The following is a 19124-nucleotide window of genomic DNA, read 5'->3' on the forward strand; positions in this document are numbered from 1 at the left end:
CTAGAAAATCCTTTTAGAAACTAGGACCTATATTATGGAGATTCAGTCTTATGAAAACAAATAGTGGAGTAGGAGTAATAAGACAAAGTTTCTAATGTCAGCTGACACTGAATGTGTGACCTTGGGAAAGTCACTTGATTTCGGATGTTTTAATTTCCTCCTATCCACAATGAAGGCCTTGGACTGGAATTATTTCTAAGTTATACACAATAAAAAATATGTCTATTAAGCATTAAAAGTCAAAAGATTTTAAGTATACATTCTGGAAGAAGTAACACATTGACTAAATATTGTTTTCTTTGAAAATGTTTTTACTCTGATATTTTGCAAAAATAATCTTTATAAAAAATAAGACATCTATGATTTCTCTTTTGAAAAGATGTTTTGCATTATTAAAGTTGGAAAGGCAGGCAGGACTTTTTACATAACGACTATCTCTGAGGATTTTTTTTAATTATCCAGTCTTCAAACATGCGGATAGTAGTTTATTTTAAAAGAAATAATACCCGTGAAGATCTTTCTTCAACTGTAAGGCAATACAGAATATAAATCTCACTATTGTTATTATTGTTAGTGCTAGAGAATTCTACACATGCTATCATGGAGTTCTTGGGTTTGTGGCTTATTCCTTTTCATTTTTAGTGATAATAAAATCTAGATGTTAAATTGTAAGCAAGTTTCTAAGACGAACAATTCATGTGAATGTTCTTTCTCCCTGGCTTTTAGAATATTTGGTAAACCCAGATCCTATTTATGATTCTCCAACAGTTTTATTCAAATACAGGACTAGTACTGATTTTAACTGAAGAAACTATCTATTGTCACTCATGTAGCTCTGGATGAATGAGTTTTAATTTGACCCTCAAGAGTCAATCTAGCCAAATAATAACAATGAAAATGCATGAGAACAGCAATTTCAACCTGGCTATTTCACAGACAAGCTTATTTTATGCATCAATAGCAAATAAATCAAGAAATTGGATGGACTTGCTGAATGTCTTTCACTGCTCTAAGTAAATCCATCTAGCTAGCGTAACAAGCAGTTCTGAAGATTGGAGTGTAAGCAGAGAAGAAATATTGATTGATTGCTTTATTTAGAGTAGAACTGTAACACCACCTATGCAAGGAATTTAGCATATATAGCTAGGCAGTACCATCTTGTTGCTATAAACCTAACTGCAAGATAGATCAGACACTGGTGTGTGGAGTCTGGTCCCATAACTTAAAGCCACCTCTAATAGCAGATCAGCTCCTACTAAAGGCGTTAACTTTTGGAAGATGCAAGTGACTGCTGGCTGGCACATTAGATTTCCATAATGTCACACTATAGGGTACCTGAGCATCTGCAGGAATGTCAAAATTCACGTGTCAGAGTGAGTTGTTTCCAGTTGACCTTGTAGGTGGTTTAAAGAGGAAGAACACCCTACATCAAGGAACTAAATTCCAAATTTATGCTCCATTTTGGAGGTTTGGACATTGTTATGTACACATCACAGAACACCTTCTGGATAAACCTCTCTTTCCCTACCAGCAACTGTTATTGTTTTTGTAATTATTATTTCCCAAATAGGAATAATACAGATAAGCCCTGGCCCACAGTCTGAGACCTAACAGATGTCCTACTGAGACTAAAAGAACACAAAAGAATTAAAAGAATAGTAAATCCTTGCATCAGCAATACACCTGCCCTGGTAGAAAACTGTGTGTACGTGTTTGGTGCATGATCAGCAGCATTTCAATAGCAACACAGGACTGAAAACTCTGGGGAAAATATTTACCAACCACATGAATTTCTAGACTAATCTGCAAGATTATCCAGATCACCCATATTTTCCACTTGACATTTCTCTGGGATTTACTGATATACATTTTGAAGCTTTGCTTGACCAACTTCCAGCCATTGCTCCACTCATGGGCATTTGAAATGCTGCCCATGCTTGTGATTTCAGTGTATCCCTCATGCTCCAAGCACCATTTCCCACATGCGCAGAGTTGATGCGGACACTCACTTCTCAGGGAACCTCAAATGTGAAGAAAAAAACTCGAAGAGGAGACCATCCAAAATTCAAATAACTGGTGACTTGATGCTGAAAAACCAAATTGTCCTAAGTAATAGAGTAACTCTTGACAATCAGGGAGAGCCAAATCCCAAGATTTGTGTATCTACAAATTAATATACAGCACTATAGCTTATAAATTCTACGTAATGAAGCATGCCATACCTGAAAAAAATTAACTCAAATGACGTCCTCGATCCCTCCAAAGAGAGTTAATTTGAATATGAAAACCAGTAGAGAAGAGCAAAACTGTATTGGGATTCAGAGTGGTCAGCTAGACCACCTCCTCGCTAGCCCACCTGCTGTGCAGAGGTAAGAATACATGGGATTCAGCTGCTTTTTTTAAGAAAAATGACAAAAATTGCTATGGATTCCAGGCCTTGAGGAGAGTCACTTGTAAATGTGACTGCTCAAACTTATTTCACTACAGTGTAAAATCCCTTGAGTGTTTTTATCAGAAGAAAGTTCTCTATTGTCACAAATAACTTGATAAAATCAGTTGTAACATGATTCAGAAGTAGAACCATTCATTACATTTGATATAAAAATCAAGGGAATGTGTTCAAGTGTGTTTGTATTACAATCAAATAAGTAGTAGTAGTTTTATAACTTTAAAAGAAGAATATGATTATAATTCTTTTTAAGGGCTCATGGGTTGGAAGAATCAATGTTGTTAAAATGTTCATATTACCCAAAGCAATCTGCAGATTCAATGCAATCCCTATCAAAATTCCAAAAACATTTTTCAAAGAAAAAATAATTCTAAAATTTGTATGGAACCACAAAAAGAGCCTTGAATAGCCAAAGCAATCTTAAGAGGAATAAATCTGGAGGTACCACAATCTTACACCACACACAAAAATTAACCCAAATGTATTAAAGACTTAAATGTACCTGAGGCCATAAAACGAGAAGAAAGAACAGGCAGTAAGCTCCTTGATATCAGTCTTCACAATAGTGTTTTTAAATCTGACACCAAAAGCCAAACAACAAAAGCAAAAATCAATAAGTGGGACCACATCAAACTAAAAAGCTTCTGCACAGCAAAGGAAACCATCAACAAAATGAAAAAGTAACCTACCGAATGGAAGAAAATATTTGCAAGTCATATATCTGATAAGGGGCAAATGTCCAAAATATATAAAGAACTCATAAAACTAATAGCAGAAAATCCCCCAAACAATCCAATTTTTAAAAAGGACAGAGGATCTGAATAAACATTTTTCCAAAGAAGACATTCAGTTGGCCAGCAGGTACATGAAAAAATGCTCATCATTAATCATCAGAGAAATGCCAATCAAAACCACAATGGGATATCACCTCATGCCTGTTAGAATGGCTATGACTAAAGAAAAGATAAGAAATAACAAGTGTTGGTAAGGATGTGGACAAATGGGAACCCTTGTACACTGTTGGTGGGAATGTTAATTGGTGCAGACACTATGGAGGTTTCTCAAAAAATTAAAAATACAACTACGATATGATCCAGCAACTCCACTTTTGAGCATTTATCTGGAAAAAACAAAAATACTAACTTGAAAAGATAAATTCACCTCCATGTTTATTGCAGCATTATTTACAAGAGCCAAAAAATGCAAACAACCTAAGTGCCCATTGATGAATGAATGGATAAAGAAGTTGTATATATATATATATTCACACACACAAGGAATATTATTCAGCAATAAAAAGAATGAAATTTTGCCATTTGTCACAATAGTGATAGACCTCAAGAGTATGATGTGAAGTGAAATAAGTCAGACAGAGAAATACAAATACCATATGATCTCTCTTATCTGTGGAATCAAAAAAAAACCAAGCTCATAGATACAGAGAGCAGACTGGTGGTTGCCAGAGGTAGCAGGTGGGAAGGAGATATAGGTAAAGGGAGTGTAAATTTATTAAAACAGAAACAAAAATATAAAGTCTTGGTTTATAAATATCTGGTCCAATATCCTTCAGAGACTCTCCCTTGAAACTGGTATTTGTCTACCTTTTTCTCTGCAGTAAGTGCTACAGCCAATCCATCACTGCCTGCCTTCTTTAAACAACAGAATTCTTACACTGGAGGCTTGCAGAAATAAGTGATACATTCTACTTCTGCATTTTACAGCTTTCACCTGGTTGCACTGATATCAAAGGATATGAGAATTCTTTTTATGGATATTGTGCTGCTGTCTGGGGCATCCCCTTGCTCTGTGAGAGTATGCCTCTCCATTCTCTTGCAGTTCCCTCGACCTCTATCCTGGCACATAACCCACTGTACTGATATTATCTGACTACCACGTGAATGGAGAATAAGCTCCACAAGAGTAGGCATTTTCTGTTTTTCATCTTTGTGTCCCTGACTTCAAGCAATAGTGCATGTCACATAGAAGTTCATACAAGATGTGTTTAACTAGTTAAACTGAAGAGTGACCAGGCATTTGACTATGTTCACTTTCTATTTCCAGTGATAGTCCCCATATTTTTTTCCCATTTGGTTAGAAGTAACTAACTCCTTGGCAGCAGCTCAGAAGACTCTTTGGTTCTCTGGAGACAGAAGAGAAAGCCTAAATGGAAGGTTTTAGCAGGGAAGCTAGTATACCTCTCCACCACAATGCCTAAGGGCAATCTAAGTGCCTCGCTGTGAGATGTTGAAATGAGAATAGTTTATCACCTCGTATAAACAGAAAAATGAACACAATTGCTCTCATTTCTTACAGCAAAATATGAAAAGAAATTGAATAAATACCCTTGATGCCCAAATCACTAGGTTTCATACTTGAAATGATTGAGTGAAAGGAGAGAGTCTCAGAAAAGGCTTTCTACAATGGGCCTGCTTAAGCAGCTTATTTCCTCAAGCGAAACTACAAATTTTGATTTATAAAGTGCAAGTCATTGTGAAAGCAACTTTGAAAAAGCTACTTGTACTCTTCAAGGAAGGAATTTGATTATACCAGGTGGTTATTTTTCCAGAGAAAATGCTATCTCCAACCTGTTGAGCTTGCACTGCCCTTTTGGAAACTACTTTTTTCTTCCCCATCAGTTAGAATCTCCCCACCGAGTGAAATAAACTAAGTGAGAAGTAAAGAGAATTCAATTCTCTTGCACCTTTTTTCTTCTGACCTCAGAGAAGAGATACCTAGAAGGCTGCACAAAGCTGGTCTGTGAGAGTTGAGTTGCAACAATGTGAGAAGACTGGCAACCTCTCCACTCCTCCCTGTGGTCTTGGTGGTGTTGGTGATTGACTCCAGAGGCATAAGGTGTCCCATGGTCCGCTGTTTCATCCATGGTTTCTGTCCTGTACTGCAGATAAGAGCAAACCCTCTTGTCTGTTCTAGATTTCTCTAGCAGTGATTTTCCTGTCCCTCTCCTATTTGTAGTGCCCCTTCTCTTTCTTCACAAAACATGTCACAGTTTCAACATTTTCAAGGCCAAGGAAAAGAGTAAGCTGTTTATATCAAATAATGACTGATGATTCAATAATTTTCCCCATTTTATACCCCCACTCTATTTTATAAATTTTCCAATAGCAATAAAGGAACAAATGAGCACTTTTGGTTTTTTTAACTACATTGTGTAGATGGGGGGAAAATGGTTTTAAGGTCTTCTCTAAAGTTGGCAGGAACATGGAATTAAAATCCCTTTAAGATACTAAAACGAAAAATAAATTAATGAGATTTCAGAAAACTTTTTTCTAGTTCCTTAAACAGGTCCAGTGAAGAAAAATATAGATTCAACTGTATAGTCTGAAAATTCTTTCATGAGAAATAATTAAGGTTTGGAGAGTGAAGTTTGGACAGGGAAGACAGAGACGTTCTTCCACTGTGGAGACTAATTTCCAAGGCAGACATCATTCGCTTATATACAAAACAGTACTAAAAATTTATATGGACAACTTCTATAGATACAGAATAAAGAAAGCACCAGTAAATCTTCCATTCATGAAGGGTTAACTGCTGTGGGAATTGCCACTCGCTCTACACAACTGGAAAACCAGAGAAAATAGAGAAAACAAATGTTCCCAGACAGTGAAAAACAGGAGATGGAATGTTAGGGGTTCTTGAGAGAAGGGGGAAATTGAGGTAAATCCTACAATTACCCTAGTTTAACACCTGGGGGGAGCTTCTGGGGCCAAAAGCAGTGAGGCAGAAAACAAAAAGAGGTAGAAGACCTCCCTGACTTGAAAAATAGGGGTTGTAGTTGGGAGAAACCAAAGTGTCTAAAATTTACAGGACTGGATAGTAGACAAGAGGGAGCTACACAGAATCAGCTCCAGAGATCTGCAGATGTATCTACTTAAATTGTTTCCTGAATACTGATGTGTACGTGCATAAGGTTAAACTCCAGAATGCCTGTGAAAAACCAGAAAGCAGTAGGATGAAAACTTAGTCTAAGAGAAGGCAGGAGAAGAAAAAAAAAAAAAATGAGACAAATAGATAACAATTAACAAGATGGTAGATTTAACACTCAACATATCAATAATTACATTTAATGTAAGTGGTCTAAAGACTAAGAAATAAATTGTCAGATTTAATAAAAATGTAAAATCCAGCCATATGTTGTCTCCAGAAAAGCAATTTTAAATATAAAGTCTCAGATAAATTAAAGGTAAAAGAATGAGGAAAGATTTATCATGAAAAATAATCAGAAGAAAGCTGGAGTGGCTATATTAACACCAGAAAGACTAGATGTCAGAACAAGGAATATTACCAGGATTAAGAGGGGCATTTCATCATGATAAAGAACTCAATCAATCACAATCCTAAAGGTATATGTACTTGATAACAGACTTTCAAAATATATGAAGCAAATATTGGTGGAACTTAAGGGAGATACAGACAAACCCAAAATTATTGTTAGATATGTCAATAATATTTTTTCGGTAATTGAAAAAATAAATAGAGAGAAAAATCATTAAAATATTGAAGACCTGAAGAACAACACTATCAGTCAACTTGACCAAACTGACATTTATAGAGCACTCCACCCCAAAACAGAATACATATTCTTTTCAACTCTATATGGAACATTCACCAAAACAGACCATATATCATGTCTCAATAAATTTAATAGACTGAAATCATACAAAGTATGTTCTTTGACCATGGCAGCATTCAACTAAAAATCTTAACTATATATATATTTATATTTACATAAATATATAAATATATATATAAATATATATACATATATATATCCAGAAAATCCCTAACTTTTTGAAAATGTAATAACATACTTCTAAATAAGCCATAGGTCAAAAAAAATTACAAAGGAAATGGGAAAATATTTTAAACTAAATGATAATGCAAATATAACATATCAATATTTCTGGGATGGAGCAAAAATAGTGCTTAGAGGGAAATTTGTAGCTTTAAACACTTACATTAAGAAAGAAAAACAGTCTGAAAATAGTTATCTAAGAAATTAAACCCAAAGTCAGCAGAAGGAAGGAAATAACAACAAAGGGGACTACAAAATAGAAATTTGATAAACAATAGAGAAAAACCAGTATAACAAAAACTGATTATCTGAAGAAAAAAAAAAAGAGGATATAAATTACCAGCATCAGGAATAAAAGAAGTAACATCACTACTAATTCAATACACTTTAAAAGAATAGTAAGAAAATATTATAAATATATTTATACCATTTAATTTGACAGTTTAGATAAAAATGGAAAAATTCCACAAAAGACAAAAACAAAAAACAAACAAAACAAAAAGCTCACTCAAGAAAAATTACCTTACAGACCTATATCTATTGAAGAAACTTACTTCTTGCCTTAAAAACCATCCTACAAAGAAAATCTCAGTCTTCAGTGGTCTTATTGGTAGACTCAACCAAACATGTAAGGAAAAGATAACACCAATACATCCAGAAAATAGAAGAGAAAAACCAGAATTGTTCTGATCCCAACTCAAAAAATATTATAAGAAAACTACAGCTGAAGGTCTTTTATAAACATAAAGGCACAAAGTCTTAACAAAATACTAGCAAATCTAATCCATCCATATTAAAAGGCCATCATGACCAAGTGGGATTTTTCTCAGGGATGCAACATTCAAAAATCAGTGTAATTCACTATATTATGAGGCAAAAAGAAAAAAGAAAAACTGCATGATTGTTGCAATAGATGTAGAAAAGGTATTTGAAAAATTTCAACAACTACTCGTAAAAAAAACTCTCAGTGATCCACCAAAAGAAATAAACTTCCTCAACTTGATAAAGGACATATACACACACACAAAAATCTACAACTAGTATCATAATTAATGGTGAAAAATGGAATGATTTCCTCCTAAGATTGAGAATAAAACAAAAATATCTTCCCTTACCACTCCTACTCAACATTGTACTGGATTCCTAGTTTGTGCAATAAGGCAAGAAAAAGAAAATAAGATACATACAGATAGGAAAGGAAAAAATAAAATTGTTTTTATTTTCTGACATGATCATCAATGTAGAAAATTTTAAGGAATCTAAGAAAGCTAAGAAATGGTTTTAGCAAGGTTATTAGAGAAAAGGTTAGGATGAAAACATCAATTGTATGTCTGTGTATGAACAACAGACAATTGGAAATTGATTTTTCAAAAGAAAAAAAATAACACCACTATACTACCATTAAAACTAAAACATTTGAGGATAAATTTAACATAATTTATGTAAGACCTATACACTGAAAACTATAAAACAGTGCTGAGAGAAATTAAAGAAAACTTATATTAAGAAAGAGGTACCTCAAGTTAGCGGGTTGAAAGACTTAATATTATTGAGGTAGATCCATGGATTCCAAACAATAAAAATCGAGATCCCAGAAGGCTTTTAGGTGGAAATTGACAAGCTGATTCTGAAATGTAGGTAGAATTGCAAAATGTTTAGAATAGTCAAGCCAATTTTGAAAAAGAATAACAAACAGAAAACTTACTGATTCCAAAAGTGATATAAATCTACAGTAATCAAGAAAGTGTGGTGTGGGTGTAAGAATAGACATATAGAAATGTTGAACTGAATAGAGAGTCCAGAAATAGACCATATACACAGTCAATTGCTTTTCAACATAAATGCCAAGGTGATTCAATAAGGAAATGACATACTTTTCAACAAATAGTGCTGCATTTGGATATCCATATGCCAAAAGATCTTTTACTTTACACCATATACAAAAATTAACTCAAAGTGAATCATATGTCTATATGAACTGCAATAAAGCACAAGGAAATCTTTGTGATCCTGGGCTAAGCAAAGATTTCTCAGGACACAAAAAACACAAACCATAAGAAAAAATATGAAAATTGGACTTCATGATATTTAAAAAAAAATTGCTCTTCAAAAGATACTGTTAAGAAAATAAAGAGATAAGACACAGACTTGGAGGAAATATTTTCAAAGCCTGTATCTGATAGAGGACTTCTACCCAAAACATCCAAAGAATTCATAATTTAATACTAAGCCAAACAATTCAAACAATCTGGGCAAAACATTGTTAAAAAAAGATATACAAATGGGCCGCGTGGGTGGCTCAATTGGTTAAGCGTCTGCCTTTGGCTCAGGTCCTGATCCCAGAGTTCTGGTATCGAGCCCCATACTGGGCTCCCTGCTCAGCGGGGAGCCTGCATCTCCCTCTCCCTCTGCCTGCTTCTTCCCCTGATTGTGCACGCTCTCTCTCTCTCTCTCTGTCAAATAAATTTTTAAAAAGATATACAGGGGAGAGGAACAAGATGTCGGAGGAGTAGGAGACCTGGATTTCATCTGGTCTCAGGAATTCAGCTGGATAGGGATCAAACCATTCTGAACACCTACGAACTCAACAGGAGATCGAAGAAAAGAATAGCAGCAACTCTGAACAGAAAAGCGACCACTTTCTGGAAGGTAGGACGTGCAGAGAAGTGAATCCGAGGCGGTATTCGGGAGGATAGATGGCAGGGGAAGGGCCTCCGTCGGCCGCTTCTGGCAAGTGATAGAGCCGCAGAGCCCAAAATTGGAAATTTTAGAGTCGGCTCCACGGAGGGACGTCGCGCCAGTGGCTAAGCGGGGGGTGGAACCCTCGCGGGACAGTGTGGACTCAGGACCCTCGGGGTCACAGAAAAACCGGGGGTGCCTGAGTGCGCCAGAGCTCCCAGGTATCGGAGCGGGGAAGCCGGCTGCAGAGACGGAGCTGAGGCGCGGGCTCTCAGCTCGGGGTGGCCATAAACTGTGATCCGTGGCCCAGTCGGGCCACTGCTCCTCCAGCAGGGACCCAACAATCGGCAGAGCCAGGGAGACTCCCCTTCCTCCCCCGGGAGGAGCGGCGCGGGAGCGCACCGCAGGGATCTGCTGGGTTTGGAGACTCCGCACAGGGTCGGGTGCCAGAGATAGAAACGCTCAGTCACAGGCCGGGTGAGCACGGAGTGCGGCCGGAGACCAGGGACACGGGAGTGATTGCTTTTCTCTGGGGGCGCACTGAGGAGCGGGGCCCCGAGTTCTCGGCTCCTCTGGGGCGGAGATTGGGAGGCCACCATTTTCACTCTCGTCCTCCAAAGCTGTACCAGAGCTTGCAGGGAACAAAAGTTCCCGAGAGCAAACCCGAGCAGCTTGCTTAGCCCGGACCGACAAGGGCGGGGCAATTCCGCCTCCGGCAAAGACATTTAGGAACCAAGGCAACAGGCCCCTCCCCCAGAAGATCAGCAAGAACAGCCAGCAAGCCAAGACCAAGTTTACCAATCAAGGAGAATGGGAGAACTCCAGCGCTAGGGGAATACTGCACATAGAATTAATGGCTTTTTTCCCCCTGATTCTTTAGTTTTTCAAAGTTAATTTTTTGAGTTTTCTTTTTTTTTTTGAATTCTTCTTTTTCCCTTTTTCAACCAACATCTTATCAATCCCTTTTTTAAAAAATCTTTTTTATTTTTCATTTTTAGAGTCATATTCTGTCCCTTCATAGTAATTAACCTTAGTTTTGGTATATATATAAGTTGTTCTCTCTTTAAAATTTTGGGATATAGTTTCTTCTAACAGACCAAAATATACCCTAAATCTCTAGTGTATGGCTTATGTTCTAGTCTCCTGCCTGATCACATTCTCTCCCTTTTTTTTTTTTTAATTTCTCTTCTTCCTTTTTTCAACCAACTTCTTATCTTATCAATTCCTTTTATAAAATCTTTTATAATTTTCATCTTTACAGTCATATTTCATCCCTTCATCATATATACCCTTATTTTTGAACATATATAAGTTTTTCTTTCTTTAAAATTTTGGGAGGCAGTTTCTACTAACAGGCCAAAATACTCCCAAAATCTAGTGTGTGGCACTGATCGATTCACCAGCCTGATCATATCTGATCATATTCTTCTCTTTTTTTTATCTTTTTCTTTTTCTTTCTTTTTTTTTTTTTTTCCTTTCTTTTCTTTTCTTTTCCCTGGTTTCAGGTCTCTTCTGATTTGTTTAGTGTATATTTTTCTGGGTCATTGTTACCCTGTTAGCATTTGGTTCTCTCATTCATCTCTTCTCCTCTGGACAAAATGGCAAGATGGAAAAAATCACCTCAAAAAAAAAGAACAAGAGGTAGTACCGACTTCCAGGGACCTAATCAATATGGATATTAATAAGATGTCAGAACTAGAGTTCAGAATGACGATTATAAAGATACTAGCTGGGTTTGAAAAAAGCATGGAAGAGATTAGAGAAACCCTTTCTGGAGAAATAAAAGAACTAAAATCTAACCAAGTTGAAATCAAAAAGGCTATTAATGAGGTGCACTAAAAAATGGAGGCACTAACTGCTAGGATAAATGAGCAGAGGGAGAATTAGTGATACAGAAGACAAAATGATGGAAAATAAAGAAGCTGAGGAAAAGAGAGATAAACAACTACTGGATCATGAGGGCAGAATTCGAGAGATAAGTGATACCATAAGACAAAACAATATCAGAATAATTGGGATCCCAGAAGAAGAAGAAAGAGAGAGAGGGGCAGAAGGTATATTGGAGCAAATTATAGCAGAGAACTTCCCTAATTTGGGGAAGGAAACAGGCATCAAAATCCAGGAGGCACAGAGAACCCCCCTCAAAATCAATAAAAATAGGTCAACACCCCGACATCTAATAGTCAAACTTACAAATCTCAGAGACAAAGAGAAAATCCTGAAAGCAGCTCAGGACAAGAAATCTGTAACCTACAAAGGTAGAAACACTAGGTTGGCAACAGACCTATCCACAGAGGCCTGGCAGGCCAGAAAGGACTGGCATGATATATTCAGAGCACTAAACAAGAAAAATATGCAGCCAAGAATACTATATCCAGCTAGGCTGTCATTGAAAATAGAAGGAGAGATAAAAAGCTTCCAGGACAAACAAAAACTAAAGGAATTTGCAAACACGAAACTAGCCCTCCAAGAAATATTGAAAGGGGTCCTCTAAGCAAAGAGAGAGCCTAAAAGCAGCAAAGACCAGAAAGGAACACAGACAATATACAGTAACAGTCACCTTACAGGCAATACAATGGCACTAAATTCATATCTTTCAGTAGTTACCCTGAATGTAAATGGACTAAATACCCCAATCAAAAGACACAGGGTATCAGATTGGATAAAAAAACAAGACCCATTGATAAGCTGTCTGCAAGAGACTCATTTTAGACCCAAAGATACCTCCAGATTGAAAGTGAGGGGGTGTAAAACAATGTACCATGCTAATGGACACCAAAAGGAAGCTGGGGTGGCAATCCTTATATCAGACAAATTAGATTTTAAACCAAAGACTATAATAAGAGATGAGGAAGGACACTATATCCTACTTAAAGGGTCGATCCAATAAGAAGATATAACAATTGTAAATATCTACGCCCCTAACATGGGAGCAGCCAAATATATAAGCCAATTAATAACAAAAACAAAGAAACACATTGACAATAATACAATAATAGTAGGGGACTTTAACAACCCCCCTCACTGAAATGGACAGATCATCTAAGCAAAAGATCAACAGGGAAATAAACACGTTAAATGAACACTGGACCAAATGGACTTCACAGATATATTCAGAACATTCCATCCCAAAGCAACAGAATACACATTCTTCTCTAGTGCCCATGGAACATTCTCCAGAATAGATCACATCCTAGGTCACAAATCAGATCTCAACCAGTACCAAAAGATTGGGATCATTCCCTGCATATTTCCGGACCACAGTCCTTTGAAACTAGAACTCAGTCACAAGAGGAAAGTTGGAAAGAACTCGAATACATGGAGGCTAAAGAGCATCCTACTAAAGAATGAATGGGTCAGCCGGAAAATTAGAGAAGAATTAAAAAAATTCATGGAAACAAATGAAAATGAAAACACAACAGTTTAAAATCTTTGGGATGCAGCAAAGGCAGTCCTAAGAGGAAAGTATATAGCAATACAAGCCTTTCTCAAGAAACAAGAAAGGTCTGAAATACACAATCTATCCTTACACCTAAAGGAGCTGGAGAAAGAACAGCAAATAAAGCCTAAACCCAGCAGGAGAAGAGAAATAATAAAGATCAGACAGAAATCAATGAAATGGAAACCAAAAGAACAGTAGAAAAGATCAACGAAACTAGGAGCTTGTTCTTTGAAAGAATTAGTAAAATTGATAAACCCCTGTCCAGACTTATCAAAAAGAAAAGAGAAATGACCCATTAAATAAAATCATGAATGAAAGAGGAGAGCTCACAACCAACACCAAAGAAATACAAACAATTATAAGAACATATTATGAGCAATTATATGTCAGCAAATTAGATAATCTGGAAGAAATGGATGCATTCCTAGAGATGTATAAACTACCAAAACTGAACCAGAAAGAAATAGAAAACCTGAACAGACCCAGAACCACTAAGGAAATTGAAGCAGTAATCAAACACCTCCCAATAAACAAAAGTCCAGGGCCAGATGGCTTCCCAGGGGAATTCTACCAAACATTTAAAGTAGAATTAATACCTATTCTTCTGAAACTCTTCTGAAAATATAGAAATGGAAGGAAAACTTCCAAATTCGTTTTATGAGGCCACCATTACCTTGATCCCAAAACCAGACAAAGACCCCATCAAAAAGGAGAATTACAGACCAATATCCTTGATGAACATGGATGCAAAAATTCTCACCAAAATACTAACCAATAGGATCCAACAGTACATTAAAAGGATTATTCACCACGACCAAGTGGGATTTATCCCTGGCCTGCAAGTTTGGTTCAACATCCACAAATCAATCAATGTGATACAATACATTAATAAAAGAAAGAACAAGAACCATATGATCCTCTCAATAGAGGCAGAAAAGCATTTGACAAAGTACAGCATCCTTTCTTGATCAAAACTCTTCAGAGTATAGGGATAGAGGGTCCATACCTCAATATCATAAAAGTCATCTATGAAAAACCCACAACGAATATCATTCTCAATGGGAAAAAACTGAGAGCTTTTCCCCTAAGGTCAGGAACATGGCAGGGATGTCCGCTATCACCACTGCTATTCAACATAGTACTAGAAGTCCTAGCCTCAGCAATCAGACAACAAGAAGAAATCAAAGGCATCCAAATCAGCAAAGAAGAAGTCAAACTCTCACTCTTTGCAGATGATATGCTACTTTATGTGGAAAACCCAAAGACTCCACCCCAAAACTGCAGAACTCATATAGGAATTCAGTAAAGTGGCAGGATATAAAATCAGTGCACAGAAATCAGTGGCATTCCTATACACCAACAACAAGACAAAAGAAAGAGAAATTAAGGAGTCAATCCCATTTACAATTACACCCAAAACCATGAGATACCTAGGAATAAATCTAACCAAAGAGGCAAAGAATCTGTACTCAGAAAACTATAAAATACTCATGAAAGAAATTGAGGAAGACACAAAGAAATGGAAAAACGTTCCATGCTCACAAATACTGTGAAGATGTCAATGCTACCTAGAGCAATCTACACATTTAAGGCAATCCCTATCAAAATAGCATCCACTTTTTTCAAAGAAATGGAACAAATAATCCTAAAATTTGTATGGAACCAGAAAAGACTGCGAATAGCCAGAGGAATGTTGAAAAAGAAAAGCAAAGCTGGTAGCATCACAATTCTGGACTTCAAGCTCTATTACAAAGTTGTAATCATCAAGACAGTATGGTACTGGCACAAAAACAGACACATAGATCAATGGAACAGAATACAGAGCCCAGAAATGGACCCTCAACGCTATGGTCAACTAATCTTCGACAAAGCAGGAAAGAATGTCCAATGGAAAAAAGACAGTCTCTTCATCAAATGGTGTTGGGAAAATTGGACAGCCACATGCAGAAGAATGAAACTGGACCATTTCCTGACACCACACACAAAAATAGATTCAAAATGGTTGAAAGACCTAAATGTGAGACAGGAATCCATCAAAATCCTAAAGGAGAACACAGGCAGCAACCTCTTCGACCTCAGCCACAACAACTTCTTCCTAGAAACATCGCCAAAGGCAAGGGAAGCCAGGGCAAAAATGAACTATTGGGACTTCATCAAGATAAAAAGCTTTTGCACAGCAAAGGAAACAGTCAACAAAACCAAAAGACAACCGACAGAATGGGACAAGATATTTGCAAATGACATATCAGATAAAGGGCTAGTATCCAAAATGTATAAAGAACTTATCAAACTCAACACCTAAAGAACAAATAATCCAATCAAGAAATGGACAAAAGATATGAACAGACATTTTTCCAAAGAGGACATCCAAATGGCCAACAGACACATGAAAAAGTGCTCAACATCGCTCAGCATCAGGGAAATCCAAATCAAAACTTCAATGAGATACCACCTCACACCAGTCAGAATGGCTAAAATTAACCAGTCAGGAAACGACAGATGTTTTCAGGGATGCTGAGAAAGGGGAACCCTCCTACACTGTTGGTGAGAATGCAAGCTGGTGCAGCCACTCTGGAACACAATATGGACGTTCCTCAAAAAGTTGAAAATAGAGCATTGAATATACGACCCAACAATTGCACTACTGGATATTTACTCCAAATACAAATGTAGTGATCCAAAGGGGTACGTGCACCCCGATGTTTATAGCAGCAATGTCCACAATAGCCAAACTATGGAAAGAGCCAAGATGTCCAACGACAGATGAATGGATAAAGATTATGTGGTATATATACCACATATTCTTTATATATATGTATATATATATACACACAATGTAATATTATGCGGCCATATACACACAATGTGTGTGTATATATATATATATATATATATACACACAATGTAATATTATGCAACCATCAAAAGGAATGAAATCTTGCCACTTGCAATGATGTGGATGGAACTGGAGGGTATGATGCTGAGCGAAATAAGTCAGAGAAAGACATGTATCATATGACCTCACTGATATGACGAATTCTTAATCTCAGAAAACAAACTGAGGGTTGCTGGAGTGGTGGGTGTGGGAGGGATGGGGTGGCTGGGTGATAGACATTGGGGAGGGTATGTGCTATGGTGAGCGCTGTGAATTGTGCAAGACTGTTGAATCACAGACCTGTACTTCTGAAACAAATAATGCAGTATATGTTAAAAAAAGATGATAGTAGGAAGGGAAGAATGAAGGGGGGGAGATTGGAGGGCAAGACGAACCATGAGAGACTATGGACTCTGAGAAACAAACAGAAGGTTCTGGAGAGGAGGAGGGTTGGGGGATGGGTTAGCCTGGAGATGGGTATTAAGGAGGGCACGTTCTGCATGGAGCACTGGGTGTTATACGCAAACAATGAATCATGGAACACTACATCAAAAACTAATGATGTAATGTATGGTGATTAACATAACAATAAAAAATTAAAAATTTTTAAAAATGATATACAAATGGCACATAAGCACATAAATAAGTACTCAATATCATTAGTCATTCAGGAAATACAAATACTACAATAGATCCACTAAACTGGCTAGAATTAAAAAGAGGAACTCTACCAAGTGTTGGAGAAGATATGGATTATCTGACCTTTCATACATTGCTCCTATGTATAAATAAAATAAAAATTGCTATAGCCACTTTACAAAAACGTTTGGCCGCTTTCTATAATGCTAATAGTGCATTTACTATACTACCCAGAAATCCCACGCCTACATATTTACTTAAGAGAAATGAAAATACATGTATGAAAAGACTTCAATCTGAAGGTTCATAGCATTTTTATTCATAATAGCCCCAAACTGAAAACAAATCCAAGGTGCTTCAAGTGGTGAATGAACACACAAATGGCAGAGCCGTATAAGGGAACACTACTCAGTCATGAAAGGAAAGGCACTACATATACTCAAAGTATACGTGATTCTCAAATGAATTTTATAAGTGAAAGAAGCCAGACATGGAGAACTACATACTATATGACGAGAATACAACTACAGTAATGGAAAGATCAGTAGTTGCCAGAGGCCAGGCAAAGGAACAGAAAAACTAGATGCAAAGCGTCACAGTGGAGTTTTTAGGGCTGAAAAAATATTTCATATTTTGCTTGTGGTGACACTTAGCTGTAGACATCTGTCAAAATTATGCATTAAAATGGATGAATTTTAATGTAAAATTATACATCAATAAAGATTATCTTTCAAAAAGATGAGATGTAAATATATAAAAAGAAACCATCATCATGTACTAGAAATTCTGTATTAAAAGAAATTGCTCTTGCTTCCTATCATTCAGTATCCTGATGTGTGTTTCATCTTCTACTGAGCAGGGAAAAATCAAACTATTTAAAACTGAAGTAAACTATGTGGAAAGATCGTCAAATGATATAAATAAATTTATACTAAAATTGGAGGAATTTATAATAACTGGTAGGTTTTTAAGACACATTTTAGAGAGCAAAAGGGTACACATGGATCCTTACCTTCATTGTGGTCTATTAAGTAGTTTGATGTATCTACACAAAGTCAATATTCACTATTTTCAGTACTTCATTTGAATGATAGTTCCATTTACAGCATTCTAATTTTTACATTAAGTCTTTGCTTCTTACATACAATTATAATAAAAGAGCATTGGGATAATATCATGTTTACCCTTTTGCAGTTTCACTTCTAGACTATTTTGTCAAAATTTGAAAAACCAATTCCTTGATGGGAATAGATTTTCCCTACTTGGCTTTCAAATTCATTGTAATCAATCCTGTAACATTAAGCACATTTCCTCATCAATATGAAAATTAAACTTCAGGGATTGACCTTATAAATAGATCAGAGAAAGCAGAAGGACATTGAGAATAAGCCAACGGCATTTCCAGATAATCAAGCCCAATAAAAATGTTGTGTTTAAATGTGCAATGTGCAGAATAAATCAAATTCAAAGGTACATTCTAAGACTTTAAATAGCCTCTGTGAATGAGAAAAGAGCAACCTGGTAAATCTTCATCACCTTAAATTGATAACATCTTGAGTGTGTTCTGCTGAAGGTATAAGTTTGAACACACATGCACTCATACACATCATGAGTTGATTATCAAATCAATTAGAATAATACTAAATTAAACAAAATAAAACCAGTTTCCTCATATCAGGACTTCTCAGGACATTTATTTGTTTTTGTTTTTGTTTTTTTAAAGATTTTATTTGTTTAGTTGACAGAGACAGACACAGCCAGAGAGGGAACACAAGCAAGAGGAGTGGGAGAGGGAGAAGCAGGCTTCCCATGGAGCAAGGAGCCCGATGTGGGGCTCGATCCCAGGATCCTGGGATCACGACCTGAGCTGAAGGCAGACACTTAACAACTGAGACAGCCACGTGCCTTTCTCAGGACATTTAATTAAATGTCCTTCTCAGGACATTTAATATGCTAACCTGCATTGGGCTTTTCATTGGAGAAAGGTATGTGCCCCCAAATTATTTGGCAATGAGTTATTCTTACTAAGGAAGAGCTACTGGAATCTGTGTTTGAAAAATAAACTTTGGGAAAACTGTCTTAAAGTGGTATTTATTTTTCCCAGAGAAATCTTTCCTTAAATATGTGAGCACAGTTCTCTAACCCACATCTCACTTAATCTTTTAATAGGTATGTTGTTTCATTTGTTCTGTTTAATAAATATCAGAAATAGTTTGTTTCTTGTTTT

The sequence above is a fragment of the Eumetopias jubatus genome, unplaced genomic scaffold (genome assembly GCF_037043125.1).
Source record: "Eumetopias jubatus isolate StellerSeaLion01/CBP00866 unplaced genomic scaffold, mEumJub1_p1.0 scaffold_6, whole genome shotgun sequence".
NCBI lineage: Eukaryota > Metazoa > Chordata > Mammalia > Carnivora > Otariidae > Eumetopias > Eumetopias jubatus.